The sequence below is a fragment of the Excalfactoria chinensis genome, chromosome 7, assembly GCF_039878825.1.
Source record: "Excalfactoria chinensis isolate bCotChi1 chromosome 7, bCotChi1.hap2, whole genome shotgun sequence".
NCBI lineage: Eukaryota > Metazoa > Chordata > Aves > Galliformes > Phasianidae > Excalfactoria > Excalfactoria chinensis.
This window is the reverse complement of record NC_092831.1, coordinates 34666783-34687616: the sequence shown is the minus strand read 5'-3', so window position 1 is coordinate 34687616 and position 20834 is coordinate 34666783. Positions and strand designations below refer to the sequence as shown.

Genomic DNA, 20834 nt, shown 5'->3' with positions numbered 1-20834 from the left:
ACTTAAATCATTTTATCAGTGAGAAGATTAGAAGGCAACTTGATTGAAGTTTACAATATGCACGTGAATAAAACAGCAGTAAAGAGTGCTGCAGCTTCAGTGTTTTTTATCTTTTGATATAAGATAAAATGTAGAGGCTGGAAACGGAGTTTACCTACAGGTGTTGTATCTGTACATTCAGAAAGCATCCTTTGATACAAATAATGATGCTAACCATCTTCCATCAGTCTGCAGCCAGACAACATTTTCTCCCATGGGAGAAAAGCAGCACAAAAACTGCATCCACTGAGCACAAAAAGCAAGGAAGCACAAGCTAAGTGCACGAAAGAAAAAATCTGGATTGCAGTCATATCCCAAAAGCCCAAGCACCCAACAACAGCAGTCAGCCTTCTGCTGTCAGAGCAAACTGCTCAAGCAGGCAGACAGAGAGGACATCACTCGGTCACTGAAGGCATGTGGTATGCTTTATTTTTAGATTTCTTCCTGAAATAAATGTTATGCTTTTAATGTGGGAAGGTTTCAGAGTTCTTTAATCTCTCGGTTTTTGCACACACATAACAATAGCCCTAGACTGCATAAGGAAGCTAAAATACCACTAAAGAAAGGTGCATGAATCACACTATTATGCTGAACAAAGGACTGGGGTGCAATTAGCTAGAGATCACCTTTCTCGGTCAGATTTTTCTTCCTCTGCTTCCCTACTTACGCAAACACTGCTTTTGTGCTCTGAACACAGCTAGGGATCATGGGGACTGGCACAGTGAAAGATGACAAGCTGAACTACTGGGGAACTGAAAACCAGCAAGGCCTCAGTCCATTTTGCATGAGGCTCAAGGGGCCAACTGAGCCCAACTTATCCCCTTCTATCATGCACCCAAACACCAGCCCAAAGCAGTTCTTCCAGATTGGCTGCAAGTGTCTTCCCAGTCCAAGTGGTGGAGTGGGACAGAGTGAGGACAGGGACCCCAGCCTACCTGAAGGTCCTGTGCCTGCCTCACCACATGAGATTGGGCAGAGGCACAAGGGAAAAAAGGCATTGCAGGAACTGCCTCAAGCCTGTACATGCTCAGAAACCTGCATCCGATTTTAAAATGGGTTTTGCTCTCCTGTGAGGCTGCCACCAGGTCAGCATTGCATGCAGGGAGAGCGCACAGCTAAGCAATCCAAACTGGAAACATTCAACATCTCTAAATGAGTCTTGTTGGCAGAATCTACTTACATATTGGCAGATTCAGGATTTGTTTGCTGTCTCATCACTGAAACATTTCTGAAAGAACCAGCTGCTGGACTTCTAAGAAGAAGTGCTGCCTTTGGCTTCAAAAAAAGTTGTGCATTGTCAGTTTGCTTTGAGTGTATTGGAGGAGCATTAGTTAGAAGAAGTAGCACTAGATTTTCACATGGCCTTTGCCAGCATCCCTCTCTCAAGAGATGACTTATTTTTCAAAATGGTCACTATTATCAGTCAGCTGAGGAAGTAACAGAATTGGAATTAATAACTTGCATTTATAAATCAATATGGAATCTGATAGAACTCCATTAACTAGTTCTGCAGATAGAATGAAGGAGCTAGAAAGAGAGGACAGAGTTGTGCCAAGGGGGACTTTCCGTTTGGAGGAAACTTTATTAATAGAGTTCCTCAGAGCAGGGATTTTCCAAATCCAATCGCAGAAGGCCCTGAGCAGCTTAATCCAACTTTGACGTTATTCCTGCTTTGAGCAGGAGGCTGAATGACAGATCGCCAAAGATTTTTCCCAAAGCTGTTCTCTGTTGTTGCACTGGAACATATATGACCAGACTTTTGTCATGAACTGGTAGCTCAGAACCAGAGCAGACTAGAAAGAGCACTAGCATACCAATCAGCTCTCTCAGCCGGTGTGCAGGTCATCATACAGACACAGCAAGGAAGCAGTAGTACTGGATACAGCCCTATCAGGAACTTATCATTGCATAAGGCATAGCAAAGTCTTACAGAGGATCCTGCACAACTTTCCACCTCAATCAAATTGGCATTGTTTCAAAGCACAATGCAAATATGGAATAAATACAGGGTGATATGCAGTGCAGGGAGTTTCAGGAAAGCATCCCAAGAGTTGTATGTTCTAAGAGAACAAACTAGAACACAGCCATGCCAAATTGAAATGGGGAGGAAAAACAAAAGCAATTATCTGACTTGAAGGAGAGCAATACAAAGCTTTTTGTACAAAGGCAAGCAATAAGCAATGCTTTTCAGGCAGAAGTGATAAGGGCAGAAGATGATGGTACAGCAAGGATTACACTGGATGAGCCAGGAGTTCCTTTATCTTCCCACAGCCTTCTGGAAAGCATTTCCAAGAGATCCCAAAGGAAGAGCAGCATCAGCTTCCCACATGTAGCATGACAGTCAGCAGCTGGGTGGCTGCTGCACTATGCCACCAAGCCAGCTTGGAGAAATATGGCAAGCCTGCTCTGTGCACCAATGTGCACCAGAGAAAGAAGCTGAGAGCAGCCTGAGCATGGAGAAGCATCTCCCATGACTCTGTTGAAAACCAGGACAGCTGTCCCTCTCTCTCCTTCCATGCCCACACCACTCTGTTCAAAGCCAAAGTACTGCAGTGCTGTCTCGACTGCCTGCAGTGAGTAAGGGTGCCTAAACTATCCCTCCCACCTAACAGGACACACAAACTTATGCATGACTACAATCTCTCTCCTCTGCCTCTGCCACTTCCCAGGCATACGTGAACACATACCAGATTTAACCATGAATCCTCAAGAATTAGTGAATGGTTTACAGAATCAAACACAGCTTCCTGTATAGATATTGTACAGATAATGTTACATCTGCTCCTGTGTCGCCTCCCGATCCGGCGACAAGTTAAGGCTGCCTAGTGAAAGTACCGTGCCTCAGCGCACGGGGAACAGATGGGACTCACACACAGTGCATAACACCAAAAGTACCAGTTTAATGCCTCGCAACAAACCCTATATAGTGATACAGGTGACCGCCCCTACCAGATACCCATGACCTCCCTGACTCCACCCCTGGTGCATGCAGGCACCATCTACCCAATACCCAACACTCCTGAAACACTGGGGAAATTCCCCATTGCCATTGCTTGCAGGTGAGCAAAAAAGACATAAAATTTGACTGAAGTTCACTACAACAGAACTACAGAGTGGAAAACACAGTAAGTTCATGAAACCAAGACTAACAATGAAAACAAGGAGTACAGCAATTCATATATGAAGAAACTGTACTTATCAAGTAGGACTTAAGATTATGCACATGCCTTGGAGACATTTCACTGTATGTAAATTATTTTTCTGACTAACTTTTATTCTAATACTGAACTTAAAAACTTCTACAAATGTGTGATTTCATATATATGCATGCACGTTCTCTGAAGTAGGGAGCAAGCCATTCACTAAGAAATTCAGGCAGCTAGCTACTCTCTGAATGATAACCAAAACAATCTGAACACACGCTGAACCAAGAAACCAAGACTTCAGCTCTGAGGGACAAAAAACTCAACTAAGGATGCCAGCAGTCTCCTAATACAGGTCCCCAGAAGTCATCTGTTCAAAACTACCCATCCCACAGATACTAAAATAGTATTCACTACCAACAAAGCCAGAACGCTGAGAAACATAGACCTGTTGGAGCGCATCCAGAGAAAGGCCACAGAAATGATCCACAGAATAGAACAAGTACAGGCTGAGAGCTGGGACTCTTAAGCCTGGAGAGGAGAAGGCTATGAGATGACCTGATAGTATCCTGTTAGCACCTAAAGGAAAAATGGAACAGAAAAGCAGGGGACAGAGTCTTTAGCAGGGCCTGTGGTAACAGAACAAAGAAAAATGGCTTCAAGCTTAAAAAGAGTAGACTTAGGTTATATGTAAGGAAAAAACCTTTTACAGTGAGGGTGGTAAGGCATCGGAACAGGTTACCTGGTGATGCAATGATGTTACCTTCATTAAACCAGAAGATTACCATCCTTTTATCACAATTCAGGCTGGGTCTCAGGATGCTATGGCAAGGAAACTAAGGAATGTTAAAAGGGACTTTGCATTCCTTGGATAGATGTTGAAGGGATCAGCAGTGCAGGTACAGTTCTCCTCTGTCCTCCTGATGGGTAGCTGGGACCCAGAAAGAAGATGTCAGGTAAATGACTGGCTGAAGAAGCGGTATCTTGATCAAGGCTTTGGGTATTTTGACCTTGGGCAGACATTTGAGAAACTGGGTAAGTGGGCTTCTGATGGACTCCAATTGAGCAAGTGGGGCACATGTGTTCTGGGGAACAAAGTCTCTGGATTGATTACCAGAGCTTCAGACTAGGTACAACAGGGAAAGGAGGAGGAGATAGATATGACATGGAAGGGCTGAGGGATGTTGTCACTGTGGGTGACTGCAGGGAAAAAACCTCTCAAGTTGTCCCACAGGATCATGGGAGGGCCTTAAAGAAGGTCATGTTGCCAATACCCTGTCTAAAATCTTCTTGCATCCCCTAGGGGTAACTGCACCTGCTGCTTCCCTAAGGTGCCTGTATTCCAGTGCACACAGCATGGGAAATAAACAGGATGAGCTGGAGATCTGTGTATGGTCACAGAGCCATTATCTCATTGCAATCACACAATCCAGCTTGCATGACTGGAATGCTGTCATGGGGGGCTATATCCTTTTTAGGAAAGACAGGCTGGGGAAGCAATGTGGGAAAGTTGCCCTGAATGTATCAAGCTCCACCTGGGGGACCATGAAGAACGTGTGGAGAGCTTGTGGGTGAGAATTAAGGGGTGGGCTGGTATGAGTGACACTATTGTGGAGTATACTACAGGTCACCAGACCAGCATGAAATCGATTAAGCCTGCTATAAGAAGCTGGAAGTAACCTCACAATCCAGAACACTGGTTCTCATAGAGGTCTTTAATTATCCAGACATCTGCTGGGTAAGCAACAAAGCCAGGCACACGCAGTTCCTGCAGTGCATTATAGACAGTTTTCTACTCAGGCGGAGGAGAAGCTAACAAGGTGTGGGGGGGTGCTTCTGAATCTCGTTCCTACCTACAAGGATGGGCTTGTTATGGATATGAAGGCTGGAGGCAGCTTGGGATGCAATGATTGTGTGATAGTGGAGTTCAATATCCTGAATGGAAGAAGTAAGGCAAAAAGTAGGATTGCTACTGTGAACTATCAGAGAGCCAACTTTCACCTTTTCCAGGACTAACTGGGAGGTGTCTCATGGGCTAGCATGCTAGAAGATAAGGGAGCCAGTGAGAGCTGGGCAACATTTAAACTGCACTTCTTCCAAGCTCAAGATTGACACACCCCCAAGAGTAGGAAATTAGGGAAGGGATGCAGGAGACCTGTACAGATAAACAAGGAACTCACAGATAGGATTGAAGGGAAGAAGGTGGTCTATGAAATGGAAGAATAGGGCCTGTCCTCTCTGGAGGAGTATAGGAGTGTTGTCAGGGCCTACAGGGACACATCAAGGAATGCTAAGGCCCACCTAAAGCTAGCAAAGGAGATAAAAGGTAATAAAAAAAGTTTTTCGGTTTTGTGGATTTTTTTAATAGATATCCCTCAGAGGTCCCTTCCAACTCTGAGAATTCTATGGTAAAGTGGGCTTGTGCTTAAAGAGACAGCAAAAACACTAATGCTGAGGGAAGCCATATACATTTGTAACAGTAACAGCAAAATGGGCCTCAGAAGTATCATGTACCATGGTCCATACAAGACCGAGATCTTGCATGATGACTGTTAAAAAAAAAAATTGAACTCTACATGAAACACAGGTTGCTTTGCCAACAGAAACAAGGAAGTAAAAGGAAATTGAAAAGGAATATCAAAGTTGGGGATACCGTCTAAAAATGCTGAGTAGTGCCTGGACTGCCAAGAAACTACCCATGCTGACATGAAATAGAGACTCCTTCCTGCTCTCTTTCAAGAGGTTTAGTATTAGACGACACATAGCAGGAAAATGTGCTTGAGCACGTTGCAGAACTCCCGCAACGACTCTTCAGCACCACGGATAGCTCCGGTTCCGGAGCAGCAGCAACATGGAGCGCTCCCAGCCCTCCCGAGGTCTAGCACGACCGCGAGCATCCCACTAGCGACCACGGCTGGGGCGCGCTCCCGCGTGTCACGTAGCACCACTGCCCGACTGCGCAGCTCCTGCCACGCTGCAAAAGCAGTACAGAAGAGGAGCAACCTTTCCTTTCCACAGCTCTTCCTGAACCTCTCGGCAGGGTTTTACACAGCAGAGGATATGTGATAACCGCCTGTACTGAGAGACAGGCATAAGTCAGTCGTCTTGATCTTCTCAAGCCAATCGACCCTCCCGGGAAAGAAAAACAAATGTAATGACAAAGTCGTGAAAAATATTTCATGCTTTATCTACGGAATTTTTTTTTCACAGAAAAATTACTCTTGAAGCACAAAAGAAAAAATAAAAAAGCAAAATAAACGTATCAGAAAACCCTTCATGCAAGTACAATTACACTGTCTTTCAAAAATATAAACAAAGTATCGCCTTGGCAATAAAAATGAGCTGAAGACCAGAATTATTTTACCTCCAGGCAATAAAGTCTATACAACATCTTAACTGTGAGCTTCCTTCTTTTGTAAACTCAGAAGCAGGAGGAAAAGCAAGTAAGAAGATTAAGTTAATGCTACATTTAAGCATATGTAAGGACAGTAAATGAAATTCTGATTATACATTCCATTCAAAAAAGGAAAACAAAACAAAACAAAACAAAACCACTCAGTTACCAATAATAGCTTTCAGGGGATAACAGAAGAAAAACTAGTTTGCACCAGAAAAAACAGACACAGCTACAGTAGTATTCACTACCTCTCATTACTTGCATTCATCAGTGCTGGAGTCTACGGAAATCAATTTTGATACAACAGGATAAACAACACAAAGGCTTTCATGCTAACGATCACTTTGCACAGGCATAGCAGTACACGTTCTAAGATTTATTTCCAACTTTACATCACTGTAGAAAAACAGAGCTGGGTTTCACATAACTTCCCAGATTTTTGCAAGAAGACTCAAACGCACTGGAAAAGCTGCCTTCACACAGTTCTTGACATTACAACATTGCCATTGGACCAAGCCTATAAGGGAAGGCAACAGGGTCAAAATAGGATTTTCTGAACTTTCTTGGAAGCTCTTTAGCCTGGGTGATTTTTTCACTTTGACTGCACTTTATTAAAAGCTTTTACTAGCTCTCAAACTGGACCTCCATGCCTTTGCTCAACTCAGTCACATTCTCCTGTTTCACATTCTTCAGAGCTGCAAACAAACAAACAGTCCCAAGTCAGCTTCTGATTTCTCACAGGCTTATTAGTGATGGTGTTACAAGACTATCATAAACTTACAGATCGCAGATGTAGCCCCCAGAGCTCACCTCTGTGCTTGTTGGCACCCAAAGTGCCAGAATCACTGTTTCTAGTTAAGCATTAATTTCCAGTTCCTCTTTGTTATCAAAACACAGTATTACATCACATCAAACTCCAGAATATTGTTTGGCATTGGTCAGTGGCAGAATGGGTGGGTTGGAAGGACCCCAAGGATCATCAAGTTCCAATTCCCCTAGATAGGTAGCATCTGTAAAGATACTGCTACAGGAATGTCTACATACATTAAATAAGAGGAAAGCTCACCTGCTCTCTGCGCCTGAGAAATGAACTTATTGAATGTAAGAATGCTCCTTAACCCAGAGACAGGCTGCATTTCAAGAGCAGACAACAAAGCCAGCTCTTGTAGGGAAATGGAAATGTAGTGCCAAAAACCTTTGCGGGGAAGAAAAATAAAGAATAAATAAATAATAAATAAAGAATAAATAAAAATAAATAAATAAAAAAGGAATTTCCTACTTGGAAAGAATTATTATTTGGTTTACCATGGAATATGATCATAATTCAGAGCAAATGCACAGCCTTCCCTCCTGTCTGTGCCTCCACACCTGCCACATCTGCACAGACTACAGACACAATAGGTTCAAAGGGCTGAAAACCTCCAAGGATTAGTATCTGAAATGGGATGTTCAACCAACTACCAGGACTAAACAAAAAAGGCAAATGCCCAGCAAAACAGTTTCCTTCAGTTTCCCACTGTGAACTACATCTATGAACCAGGAGCAAGCTAGAAAGCCTGGGTAGCAGAGAAAGATTATAAATCAGGTTTCCCTACCAAGCTAGCATTTTAAAAGTTTCCCACAAGCAAAGCAGAGCTCAGCCATCTAACACCCAGTGCATAAGCTCATAACTCCCATTTTTTCAGATACCTAAATGCAGCAAGTCTAGGAACATGCACGCATTTTTTCCTTATTACCCTTTAATAGCACCTACAGTGAGCCAGGCCACCTCCTGCCTGTTGGGGAGGGCTACACTTTTGCTTCACAAGGAATAGGGAAATTCTGCAGAGACATTTTCCTTCCCACTCCACAGCAATAGCTGCTTCACAAACCTCCTAATTTATTGCTTGTACCCTGGTGTTTGTATTGCCCCCATCTGGATTCCTCTACCAGACCATCCACATTTATGTTCCAGCTAATCTGCATGTGTGTGTAAAATTGTATCAATAAAAAGACAGGGTCACTAGCACCTTTGAATCCTAGATCCTATTATGCTCTTACTAGGATTCACATAAAGATTATATTTTTCATTAAGTACATTCAATATTTGAGCTGAAAAAAAAAATAAAGCTCATTTTAATTCAGAGTTTGGACTTCATAAGCAAGTTTTTATAAAAATCTGCATTTAAAGAAGTCAAAGATAATTTTCCCCTCTAATAGTTTGTTTCCCAAACTATGCCCAAATATTACAGTAAATTAAACTAGGGAAAAAAAAGTTAGTGAGCATTCAAATTTAAAGACTCACTTGTTAATAAAGATGAAAAGCAGAATAAACCTAATGTCCTAAATAAAAATCTACCTAATTTTAGATGTACTGTGCTACTGAATAGCAGAAGTCTTCCTGAATGGAAGAGGAAGGCAATAATTATTTCAAACAGACAGAACAGGAGCCTCAACTTCTAGCTGAGGTTGCCTCAAAACCCTCATGTAAAAACTTCACTTTCATGTGCTACGGTTAACAAATGAAAGAAATAAGATGTTTCCCATGCTTTCTTCTTCTCTTTTTGATCAAGTTTTTAAAAGTTCATCTCTTCCCAGGGCTGATGCGACAAATTTAACAGCAGAAAGGAGTATGGAGAGTCACTGGGAAACCAAGAGAACTGGTATATGCAGTTTGGAGCAATTGTAAGTTGGCATTGGTATAGTTCTGGCACCCTGCATTACCAAAGTCCCCCTCATAAAACTGATAGTATTATAACAACAAAAGTAACAGACAGCAAAGCAAATGATTAGACAGTACATCTGGGCGTGCTGCTGCAAATTCAAGCTCCTCACCAAATGAGGACATCTACTTTTCTTTCTAGTATATTTCTCCTCCACTTTCTCAAAATGAGAACACTTTAGATATTCAGTATCTTAGCCACAAGGCTCGAAACACAGGACCAAAAGCTCCACTGTGCCAGAATCTCTTTAAAAGAAAAAGACAACTAAATGCAAAAGTTGGATTTCTTGTTCCAGTATACCACAATAAGAGAAAAGCTTCAGAAATGAAACTGGAAAAGAACATCCAGATAAACATCTTAAATCTGTGCTAATGAAAATAGGAAAGAGACAATCCTCTTCAATCCCCAGAGCAAACTTTCCTTTTGCATCTTTGCTAAAAAGCACTCCATGCAGAAAAACTCTAATCCACAGGGTTACACGATGGCTACAGAAGACCACTTTCCTGGACAACTGCAGAAATCTTTACAGCGATACTTTAAATTTTCCCTTGTTTCCCACACACAAGCACGCTTGCTCCCATCCCCTCTGCCTTCACCCCCCAAGGCCAAAAGGAAAGAGAAGGTGGCCAGAGCTGGTCTGTTTCCTCATAACCCATGGCAATGCAAGACTGCTGGCAGGCTGCTCCTCCCTATCCCCATGAAAGAAAACAAGGAAACTGGCTTCTCTTGGATCGCCTTGTGAAATGTGTTTTCCTGTTTGGCTTTCTACCACCAAGATCCTCTGATGTCTGACAGTATCTTTGCACTCAGCCAACAGCTCTTCCTCTCACTGGAGCAAATCAGATAATTTCCTCCACCCCACACAAAGCCTTGTCATTTACTTTTGAAACCTCTACCCTCTTGTCAGACATCATCACCTCCTCAGCCTGTTGACCAATTTCCTTCAGGAATATTGATAGCATGAAGCTTTATGCAGCAGGAAATCAACCTAAGAAATATATGGGGGTGATAGGGAAAGAAAAGCATTTGTTCACAGAGGCAATTCTGCTTTAAAAGCACAGGCGGTATCCTCAGTGTGAAGTAGAAACATAAAGAGACCTAATCACAGAATCACAGAATGACCCGGGTTGGAAGGGACCTCAAGGATCATGTAGTTCCAACCCCCCTGCCTAGCAGGGCCACCAAACATACGTCTTTACTAGATCAGGGTGCCCAGAGCCCCGTCCAACCTGGTCTTGAACACCTCCAAGGACGGGGCATCCACAACCTCCCTGGGCAGCCTGTTCCAGGGCCTAACCACTCTCCTAGTAAAGAACTTCCCCCTAACATCCAACCTAAATCTTCCCTCTTTTAACTTAAAACCATTTCCCCTAGTCCTGCTATTATCAGCCCTTTCGAAGAGTTTGCTCCCCTCCTGGGAGTGAGTTCCCTTCAGGTATTGAAAGGCTGCAATGAGGTCACCCCGCAACCTTCTCTTCTCCAGGCTGAACAAACCCAACTCCCTCAGCCTGTCCTCATAGGGGAGGTGCTCCAGCCCCCTGATCATCTTCGTGGCCCTCCTCTGGACCCTTTCCAAAATCTCCATATCTTTTTTGTACTGAGGGCTCCACACCTGGACACAGTACTCCAGATGGGGCCTCACAAGAGCAGAGTAGAGAGGGACAATCACCTCCCTATCCCTGCTGACCACCCCTCTCCTGATGGAGCCCAGGATCCCATTTGCCTTCCGGGCTGCCAGAGCGCACTGCTGGCTCATGTTAAGTTTCTCATCTATTAGGACCCCTAGGTCTTTCTCTGCCGAGCTGCTCTCAAGGACAACTCCTCCCAGCCTGTACAAGTGCCTGGGGTTCTTCCGGCCCAAGTGCAAAACCTTGCACTTTGCCGTGTTGAACCTCATTAGGTTCACCCGAGCCCAGCTTTCCAGCCTGTCAAGGTCCCTCTGAATGGCATCCGTTCCCTCCACCGTATCGACTGCACCACTCAGCTTGGTGTCATCAGCAAACTTGCTGAGGGTGCACTCCATTCCCTCATCGATGTCATTAATAAAGATGTTAAAGAGCACCGGTCCCAAGACAGACCCTTGAGGGACACCGCTCGTTACCGGCCTCCACCTGGACATAGAGCCATTGACCACCACCCTCTGTCTGCGGCCTTTCAACCAATTGCTTATCCATCTAGTTGTCCACCCATCAAATCCACTTCCCTCCAATTTGGAGATGAGGATGTGATGGGGGACCATGTCAAAGGCCTTGCTCAGGTCCAGGTAAATGACATCAGTCGCCTTCCCTTCATCCACCAACGCCGTCACTCCATCATAGAAGGCCACAAGATTAGTTAAGCATGACCTTCCCCTGGTGAAGCCATGCTGGCTGTCTAGGATCACGTGCTCGTTCTTTATGTGATCAAGCATGTTGTCCAGGAGGATCTGTTCCATAATCTTCCCAGGCACGGAGGTGAGACTCACTGGCCTGTAGTTACCCGGGTCCTCCCTGCTCCCCTTCTTGTAAATGGGAGTGACGTGACCCTTCCTCCAATCATCCGGGACCTCACCTGACAGCCACGACTTCTCAAATATGATGGAGAGCGGCTCAGCAACCACCTCAGCCAGCTCCTTCAGGACTCTGGGATGCACGCCATCTGGCCCCATAGACTTATACTCATTCAGTCTAAGGAGGCAATCTCGGACTTGCTCTACCATTACAGTGGGGAGGGATTTACCTCCTTGGTCCCCACATAGAGGTATGGGGGTGCAAGACTTAGGGACGTGAAAAAGACTAGAATCCTGGCCACCAGTAAAGACCGAGGTGAAGAACTCATTCAGCACCTCAGCTTTCTCTTCATCTGTTGAAGCCATTTTTCCTTTTAAATTTACCAAAGTAGGTATGTCCGTTTTGGCCTGTCTCTTCTGGCCAATGTACCTGTAGAAGGTTTTCTTATTGTTTTTCACGTCCCTCGCCAAGTTCAGTTCTGCCTGCGCCTTGGCTTTCCTGATCCCACGTCTGCAAATCCGGACGGCATCCCTGTATTCTTCCCAGGTGACACAGCCTTGTTTCCAGAGCTTGTACACCCCTTTCTTCACCCTCAGTTCTCTCAGCAGGTCCTTGCTGAGCCATGCCGGTTTTCCACCTCTCCTGCCCACTTTCTTAATCAGGGGAATGGAGATCTCTTGTGCTGCCAGGAGGGCATCCTTGAAGAGCAGCCAGCTCTCCTCAACGTCCTTGTCTTTGAGGGCAGCGCGCCAGGGGATCTTGGCCAGCATTCCATTGAGTAGCTTGAAGTCTGCTCTTCTAAAGTTCAGCGTCCTGGTCCTGCTCTTTGCCAGGCCCACATCACTTGAGATCACAAACTCAATCAGGGCATGATCGCTGGAGCCCAGGCATCCTCCAACCTTGACGCCTCTGATGATCTCCTCAGCGTTGGTGAGCAGCAGGTCCAGCAACGCTTGACCTCTGGTCGGTCTGTCCAATACCTGAACCAGAAAGCTATCATCAATGGATTCCAAGAGCCTTCTGGAGCTCTTGCAGCTCGCCGTGTGGTTTTTCCAACAAATGTCCGGATGGTTGAAGTCCCCCACCAGGACAAGAGCCCGTGAGCCAGACGGCTCACGCATCTGGAGCAAGAAAGCCTCATCAGCAGCCTCCCCTTGATCAGGTGGCCGGTAGTATACCCCTAATACCAGCTGACCTTTATTAGTCCCATCTCTAATCCTAACCCACAGGTTCTCAACCTGTTCTTGACTGTTTTTCATGGGGAGCTCCTCACAGTTTATCCAATCTCTGACATAGAGAGCGACTCCCCCACCCTTCCTACCTCGCCTGTCTCTCCTAAAGAGTCTATAGCCATCGATGGCAGTATCCCAATTGTGGGAGTCATCCCACCATGTTTCTGTGATAGCAACAATGTCATAACTTTCAGAGTGCATCACAGTTTCCAGTTCCTCCTGCTTGTTACTCAGGCTCCGTGCATTAGTATAAAGGCACTTCAGCCGGACTGTCTGTCTCACCACCTTCATAAGCGATCCAGGATCTGCTAGAACAGCAGCATCCCCAGCATCCCCCTGCCCTACTCCCTCCTTTTGCACTTTGCAATCATTGCCCGCAGAGTTCAGTACAATCCCTCGAATGAACCGTTCAACCCCAGCAGCCCTTGTTTTGCCCCCTTCCCCCTTCGTTTCTAGTTTAAAGACCTGTCAATGAGTCCCGCTAATTCTTCAGCTAATACCCTCTTACCCCTCAGGGACAGGCTGCGTGCATCAGCAGTCATCATGCCAGGTGCAGTGTAGATTGCCCCATGGTCAAAAAAACCGAAATTCTTGTGTCTGCACCAGCTCTTAAGCCATCTATTTAAGAGATGGGTTTTATGGATCCTCCCTGTACTTTTTCCTGACACCACGGGCGTAGAAGAAAAGATCATCTGCACCCCGGCTCCTTCAAGTATTCGCCCCTTTAAGCTATTAATCCTACCGCATTAGAGAATAAATTTGTTCCCACACATGGCTAACTTATCATCACTCCACTTCAGGCATATAAATAAATAAATTTTAAAGTGGAAATAATTTAAAAAAATCACAAGCCACAAAGATACAAAACTGTAAGTAAATTCATCAAGTATAAAGGAAAGAAGCTTGCAGTCTCCACACTTCCCAGTGCTTTAGATGCTCTGTATCACACATACAAAAAATCAGTGCTTACAGTTCCACCAGCAGATACTTCACATGCTGAGAGCAGCCCAACATCTGCAGCCAGCAGACAACCAGGAGACGCCCCTGCAGTCAGCTTCTTGTTTCAGCTCATTGGCAGAGGCTGGACATGTAGCCGAGGTGACAGCACTGAGTCACAGTACTGGCAGCCAGCCCCAACTAACCGCCACAGCCACCGACACAGGGCTCCAGTGCACAGCTCAAGGTAACCTCTCCAGTCACTGCACCAAGCTCCCTTTGCATGGGAACTGCCCAACCGCAGGGAAAGCAGAAAGATCCCAGTTCCCTCTGCAGCCAGATGCCCTTCAGAAGGATGTGGTCTCAGTCAGGTTTTGTACTCAAGCAATTTAATATCTCTTACCTCTGTGGCTTGCTGGGTTGTTTTTATTTATTTGTTCATTTTCCTATTGTTTAAATGGCTGCTTGTTTTGTTTCTTTTTAATGTTCACATGTCCTGCTGCTCACCTACAGACCCCAACACTCAGTCGATTCCCATGAGAGTCGTAAGATTACTAACGGCCTCTGCAAGGACTCAGGCTGCAAAAACAAGCGTTTCTCATTCCTATCATGTAAGCAAGATTCAATGAAAGGATAGAACAAAAGAAAAATCACTCTGGTGTTAAGATAGTAGCAAGACTCCCCCCAAAAACAGCCACATTGCGTGCAAACAGGAAAGAAGCTTGCTAAAAAGCATAACTTTGCTTGCTTGCATAATCTATTCATCACACATTGTTGGTGTATTTTTGTGGTTTGTTGTTGTTTTTTTGTGTCATGCAGCATTTATATCATAAAGGCATTTCCTATAAAACTGAGGTACATAAGCAACAGCCTCTACTAATAAATACAATTCAAAGAACGGTTAATCTTTGGTACTTAAACTGAAATCCACAGCATGGCAGCTGGATGGCCAGAATGCTAAGCACTGGTTTCAGAAGCTGCAGAAACAGTGTGCATTATACTCCTTTATCAGACCACGGCCTCCAATGTTTCAAATCTGATGGGTGGTACTATCCTGAGAAGCAACACCCACTGTTAGCACCCAATGCCAGTCTGTTTCCATCACAACACCGTGGCAGAGAGAAGCACCAAGCCACCAATCCACCTGATTCACCATGTCTCTCTGAGGGCATATCCATCACTGACAAGCTGATCCCAAACTTCTGAAGACACAGATCATGCCTCAAAAACATCAGTGCAAGCTTCTTAGATGGCTCCCCAGTACAAACACTTGATGTCTCCTTACCTAACAGAAGTCTGCCATTTCTAGGTAGGATGTCTGACCAGACTACAAACAAGCCAGGTCTCAGCAAAGGGCAGACTGTGTGCAGAGATGAGTTTGCCCAAAAGCAGGAGTGCCCAAACTGATTCTAGTGCCTTCATGCTGTGATGACGCCAGGTCAGAGCTAATAAACACAGTCACCTCAAAGATTTTACCAACTTCAGTCAAAACAGACTTCGCTTTTAAAAGAGAAAAAAAATGAACTCCCACTTATCATGACAAGTTAAACCCACCAGGGAAGACTTACGTGCTTATAGCAAGAGAGGCGTACCATCAGAAGCTGTGGCTCTGTACTTCTGTTCACAAACCAATTAGCACAGAAAGGCCATAGAGCTTTCACTAGAGCAGATAATTCAGAATAAACCAAGGGCAAACTGTGCTCATGAGCTGCGCAACACGTTCCTCTTCAAACGTCAAGAACAACATCCTCAGGACCTTCTCAGAACACAAGTTCTCAGAAATCAAATTCTCCTACTGCATGTGACCACACAAGCCTCTTGCAAAAGGACGAAACAAGAATAGAGTTAGCACAGCTATGCTGCACTCCCTGGAGCTGAGGAGCTGCTGCTTCAGCACACAGGGAGAAGCTTCAGCAAGCACACCAAACAAGAAACTTGTAAAGTACTTCTGTGCCAGGGTCTGTTGTGTACTGATAACTGTGTGGGAAAACATGAAATCACCTCACACAACCCCTTTCCCCCTTTCCCTTAATTCCTGAAACCCAAGGATTGTCCCACACAGCAGTGGGAAGCCATAGCAGAAGGTCTGCCTGACAAAACTGAGCACTGTGACAATGGACCCCGAGCACGGGCTGGCTCCAGGCAGCTCTCCACACAAGGTGCAGGGAGCTGCAGCACAGGCAAACAGCAGCCTGCAGACCTCCCTTCAACTAACTGAGGGCAGTGCCTCCAAGCAGAATTCCAGCGAACATGGCAGTATGCAGTCAGTGGGGAAGATGATGGGCTGCTAAAGGGCTGGTGGGATTTTTCCATGCTATTGTGCCACCTCAGCTGCAGGCATTACTAAGCTTTTCCTCCGATCATCACAAGTGTACGTGCACGAGTGGCCAAGAGTACATTACTCACCGTAGGAAGAAAGTGAAGCAGGCAGAAGGTTTGGCAAAGCCCTCAAAGAAATATCACAGACATCCTAAAAGTAACAACACTCGTTCAAGACACGACTGTTTACACTACAAGACTCATTACACAGGAGGCTTGCCTACTTTTAGATAGATATCACTACAGTTGAGTGATAGATAAACCTAAACAACTACACTAAAAAGGTGTTCCGTTACCAATTATTATCAACATCTCCAGTTCCCTGTGGGCTGCCTCGCTGCTGCTGCGTGGTGCTCCAGCCTCCGTGGCAGACAGCTGGCAGAACAGAGACGGCCAGGGCTGTTGCCACAGCACACGCACCAAGACACAAGGCCACATTCTTGGTCGTGCTACAGAACAAGCAAGTTCTAATTGATCGCTGCAAGGTTTTCCGAGGAATAAAAGCGCCCCAAGCGCCACTGCAGAACCCAGCGCCGCAGCGGTGCAAGAGGATCGCGCTCAGGCGGCGCAGCGCAGAAACACCGCCAGGGCTCTGCCCGAAAGAACCTGCGGGAAATGGAAGGGTCAAGGCGCCCGCACGCAGACGCGTCTGCTGTGAGGGCTGAGGAAAAGCGCCGGCCGGAGATACGCCAGGCGTTGTGCGGGCTGAGCTGGCCCTCATCGCGGCTCCTGCCCTCCCGGAACGCCGAAGCCGCCCCTCTGGACCCCAAGCCCAGTACCGGCCGCCGCGGGCCCCGACCGCGGGCTCCGCCGCTTCGAAGGGGCCGCGGACAGCGATGCCGGGCGGCCGAGCTCCGGTCGTCCGAGAGAGGGGGCTACGAGCCCGGCCGCACCAGGGGGCTCCGGGGCAGGAGCTGCCGCCGCGCCACCACCCCCTCAAAATGGCTTCGCCACCGCCGCGGCCCCTCGCCAGGCAGGGCCGCCCGTGCCCGTCCCCCCCCCCACGCCGGGCGCGCCTCACTGCGCCCGCCACACCGCGCTCCACAGGTGAGGGTCCGCCGCGCTCGGCCCCGGCACCTGCCGCCACGTTAGGACCTGGACAGGTCCCGCGGAGCGCTCCCGCCGCCTCCCCCCGTCTCGCCTCAGCCTCGCCTCACCTCTTTCACAGCCGCGCCGCCGCCGTTCCGCCATGCGCGGCCCCTGCCGAACACCAACGCCGCCGCCGCCTCCGCCGCGATCCGTGCGTGCCCGCGCGCGACCGGGACGATGGCCGCGCGCGCGCGCCCTTGCCAACGTGCAAAACCGCGCCCGGCCTGGCGGCGGCGCGAACCCCGCAGGCGGAAGGCGACGCGGATTGGCTGAAGGCGGCGGGGCGGGGCGCGATGCGGTGCCGCGAAGGGGCGGGGCCCGCAGGGTTGCGCGGCGCTGCGGGGGGCGGTGCTGATGGTGGTTCGGTGCTTCTGCGGGGTGTGAGAGAGAGAAAGAGAGAGAGGGAGAGTGTGTGTGTATATTTATATGTGTGTGTGTGTGTGTGTGTATATGTGTGTGTGTTGTGTTTGTGTATATGTGTGTGTGTATGTGTGTGTATATGTGTATGTGTTGGCACCGCGTCGGATCTAGGCTGTGTGACGCGGGAACGTGAGGAGAAGTCATCTTCCAGTGGGAGCTCGGGCACGGCAGGGCAGGGCGTAGCGTGCCTGGCCTCTTCGCTAAGGTACGCGTCCGCCCGCCCGATCCCCTGACGGAGCCACCATCTGCTCTATTTCCCTTCCCTTTCTTTCCCCTCCCTGCTGCCCGGCAGAAATCCCAGGCAGGCGGCAGGAGGAAGCAGCGGACAAAGAAGCCGATGGGAGCCCGAGTGCGGGGACGGCCGCTGGTGAAATGGTTGAAAGCAGCCTTCGGAGGAAAGCGAGAAACAAAACGCGCCTCAGATGCAGGAAGGTGCTTTTAGCAGGTGGAAGGTGACTTCACAGTTTAACGCTGCAGTAATCCCACCGGGACCCTGCTGATTCTGCATCGGATGCCTGGCTTGCATCAGGCCCCTGCAGTTATCAGAAGCGCCAAGAGACCTGCTGAGCCTGTCTCAGTCTCCAAGCATCTGTAGGGCAGTAGGAGATCACGGCTTCTTTTACCTTCCATACCGTAATGCCTTCGAAAGCCTCCATTTTATTTTTCAGCAAGGTTCTGTTGTTGTTGTTGAGAGCCACAGAAATAGCAATTCTAAATCTAAAAAGGCTGCAAACCACCCAAACCCTCCCACCTTTGGCCCTGGGGCTGCGGCTGACCTCAGAGGGTCAGTAGCGTCAGGAGGTCGGTGCTCTTTGTTTCCAAGACCACCTCAGAAACAGATAAGTGCATCCAGCAACACGCAGCTCCAAAGTGTTTTGTGTCCAAGTACCTCCACACAGACAGCCATCAGTTTCAGCTGTATTTGTAGCATGAGCATTTCATGGCTCGCTGTGCAAATTGTTGCTCGGGTGCTCAAGCTGAATAGAATTGGAAAATTTTTAAATAATGAGCTGAAAAATGGGTTCTTGTACAGTCTGCCTGCAAAAGCAAGCTTCTAAGGGAAGTATGTCTTCATCTGGGGCTGTGAGGTTTCTGAAGTGTGACTTCTGTTTTACTGTCAGTGTTTGCAGATCTCAAAACAAGCCCAACAGGACACAACAGAAAGTAGTGGTGCAGCTCCACACATCTTTGGCCTCACTCTTCCAAATTCTGCAGCTTCTCAGCCCCAAAGACTTCCTTTCCTCACATCTATCTGAGCACTTCATCAGGCCCCATCATCTCATTCCCAGCCACAGCTGACCACAGACACTGATTTGTCAGGCAGAAATCTTAATTTCCCAGCTTTTTATCCCTTTGAGGCTACCAAATGAACATCAAAATGTATTAAATAAGCTATGAGCTTATTTAATTTGCCCTCAGATCATATTTTTTTCATCCAAGAAGCCACATTAAACACTACCAACTGCAGCCTTTTTGCCTGGTGCGCTGCTTCAGAGCCCGGGAGTCACCAAGCTGCCCAGCACAGCACCTCTCTGCAGGCCAGACTGCCCCCCCCAAGTGATAGGGAAGAACTCCAGTACATGAGGAGCCCAGCCTCAGCAGCATGTATTCACAGAGAGCTCACGGTGAAGGTAGACCCCTCTGCAAAAGCAGCAGCTCTGTGCCCAGAAGCAAAGTGAGAGCTGGCAGACTAGAGGAAGGAAGGAAAGACACTGTGTACATCCATTTGTAGGAAGTCCAGGAGTCAACGCTGCCCTCAACACTGTAAAAAAGTAATAGCTGTTCTGCATGCCAGTATTTCTAGAGAAAAGATGCTAGGTGTCAATTCGGTGAAATGCAGAATATATACTGGAAATAGAAGATGCTTCTACCAGGGGAGCATCCATCACGTGCACCAGCACCAGGCTTCTCTGAAAAGGGTGAAATAGACCCAAACCACAGAAAGTACTAGACAGATGGAGTGGAGAGGATGGCTGCAGAGCTTTGCAGCCTGCCTGCTCTCCACAGTAGAGCTGTCCTGCAAACACAGCCACCACAGGAAACAGTTTCCTCACCTGAAATGAAATCTGAGCTGCTGTTGATGCCAAGACATAAGCAAACCCGGGAGCCACAAAACATTACAGTAAAGAATATAAAATAATGCAATAGCCAACACCTGAGACCAAAATGCTATGGGGTGAGAGGCCCTCCTGGAGCCACCACTGCTCACATACGTCCTCCAACTGCAAGAGAGCTGCCCACAACCCAGCCACCAGAAAAATAAACTGTTCATTAAGGTAGTGAGGAACAAAAAAGAGCAAATATTTGAAGAACAGAACTTGATTATGCTTTTAACAGTGGTTTTCTATGTTTTTTGAGCCCTGTTGTTTTGTACTTTTGGACAAGCTGGCAAGTGGGCACATAAGGAACAGCAAAGGAAAGTTGTCAGCAATCTTGCTGCAGTGTGCACCTGGACTGCAAGCTACATGCCCTGTGTCAGGGAGAAGCATGACCACCTGGCTGTCAGAGGAGTGTCTTACATACATCTTTCAGATAAAAATGATTTGTACTGCTGTATCAGACACCTCAGTATTATTAAGACCTCACACTAAATGCTTACTCTGCTTTCTCACCCATTTCTGTAGAGCACTAAGGTGGTAGCATGTGTGCTACTGCATTGCATTGAGCTTCCTCCCTACTCGTTCCAAGCACACGCGCCAGCATCAAGCAGCTGCTCTGCTTGCGCTTGGCTTGTTCCCTCACCCCATGTGCTCCTGGCAGGGTAAGGACTCGTGCACAGATTTATGGGGAGGACGAAACAGGCCAGCATGAAAGGCTGGGCTGGAAACAACAACCTGTTTTTGTACATCCTCCTTCAGAAAGAGAGTCCTATGCACCTGCCCTGCCTGGGAGCAGCATCACCTGCAGGCTGTAGACAGGCAGTTCTTGGTTAGGGGAACCTTCACCTCCAAGAAACCTTCACCTTTCTTACTGTATTTAATTTTCAACTGAAGAAATTTAACACTAGCTCCTATTGGAGGATATTTTTCAATTTATGTATTTATTTTTTCAGGATCAGCAGTAAGGTT

General features: G+C 47.0%; 1 protein-coding gene across 3 annotated transcripts in view; it reads right to left on the bottom strand.

Annotated features, from left to right (window-relative positions):
* The window catches only part of ADARB1 (adenosine deaminase RNA specific B1), a 70638-nt gene extending 53074 nt beyond the window's left edge, over positions 1–17564 (bottom strand). Inside the window, exons 1-2 of one of the 3 annotated variants that reach the window (XM_072341729.1) lie at positions 17415–17493; positions 16345–16408 (exon numbers count right to left, since the gene is read on the bottom strand). The gene's annotated coding sequence lies outside the window, so the exon portion shown is untranslated. Of the gene's footprint in view, positions 1–16344; positions 16409–17414 lie in introns of all 3 variants that reach the window. The other 2 variants (XM_072341730.1, XM_072341728.1) reach the window with 2 other exon arrangements.
* Between the last annotated feature and the right edge of the window lie 3270 nt (positions 17565–20834).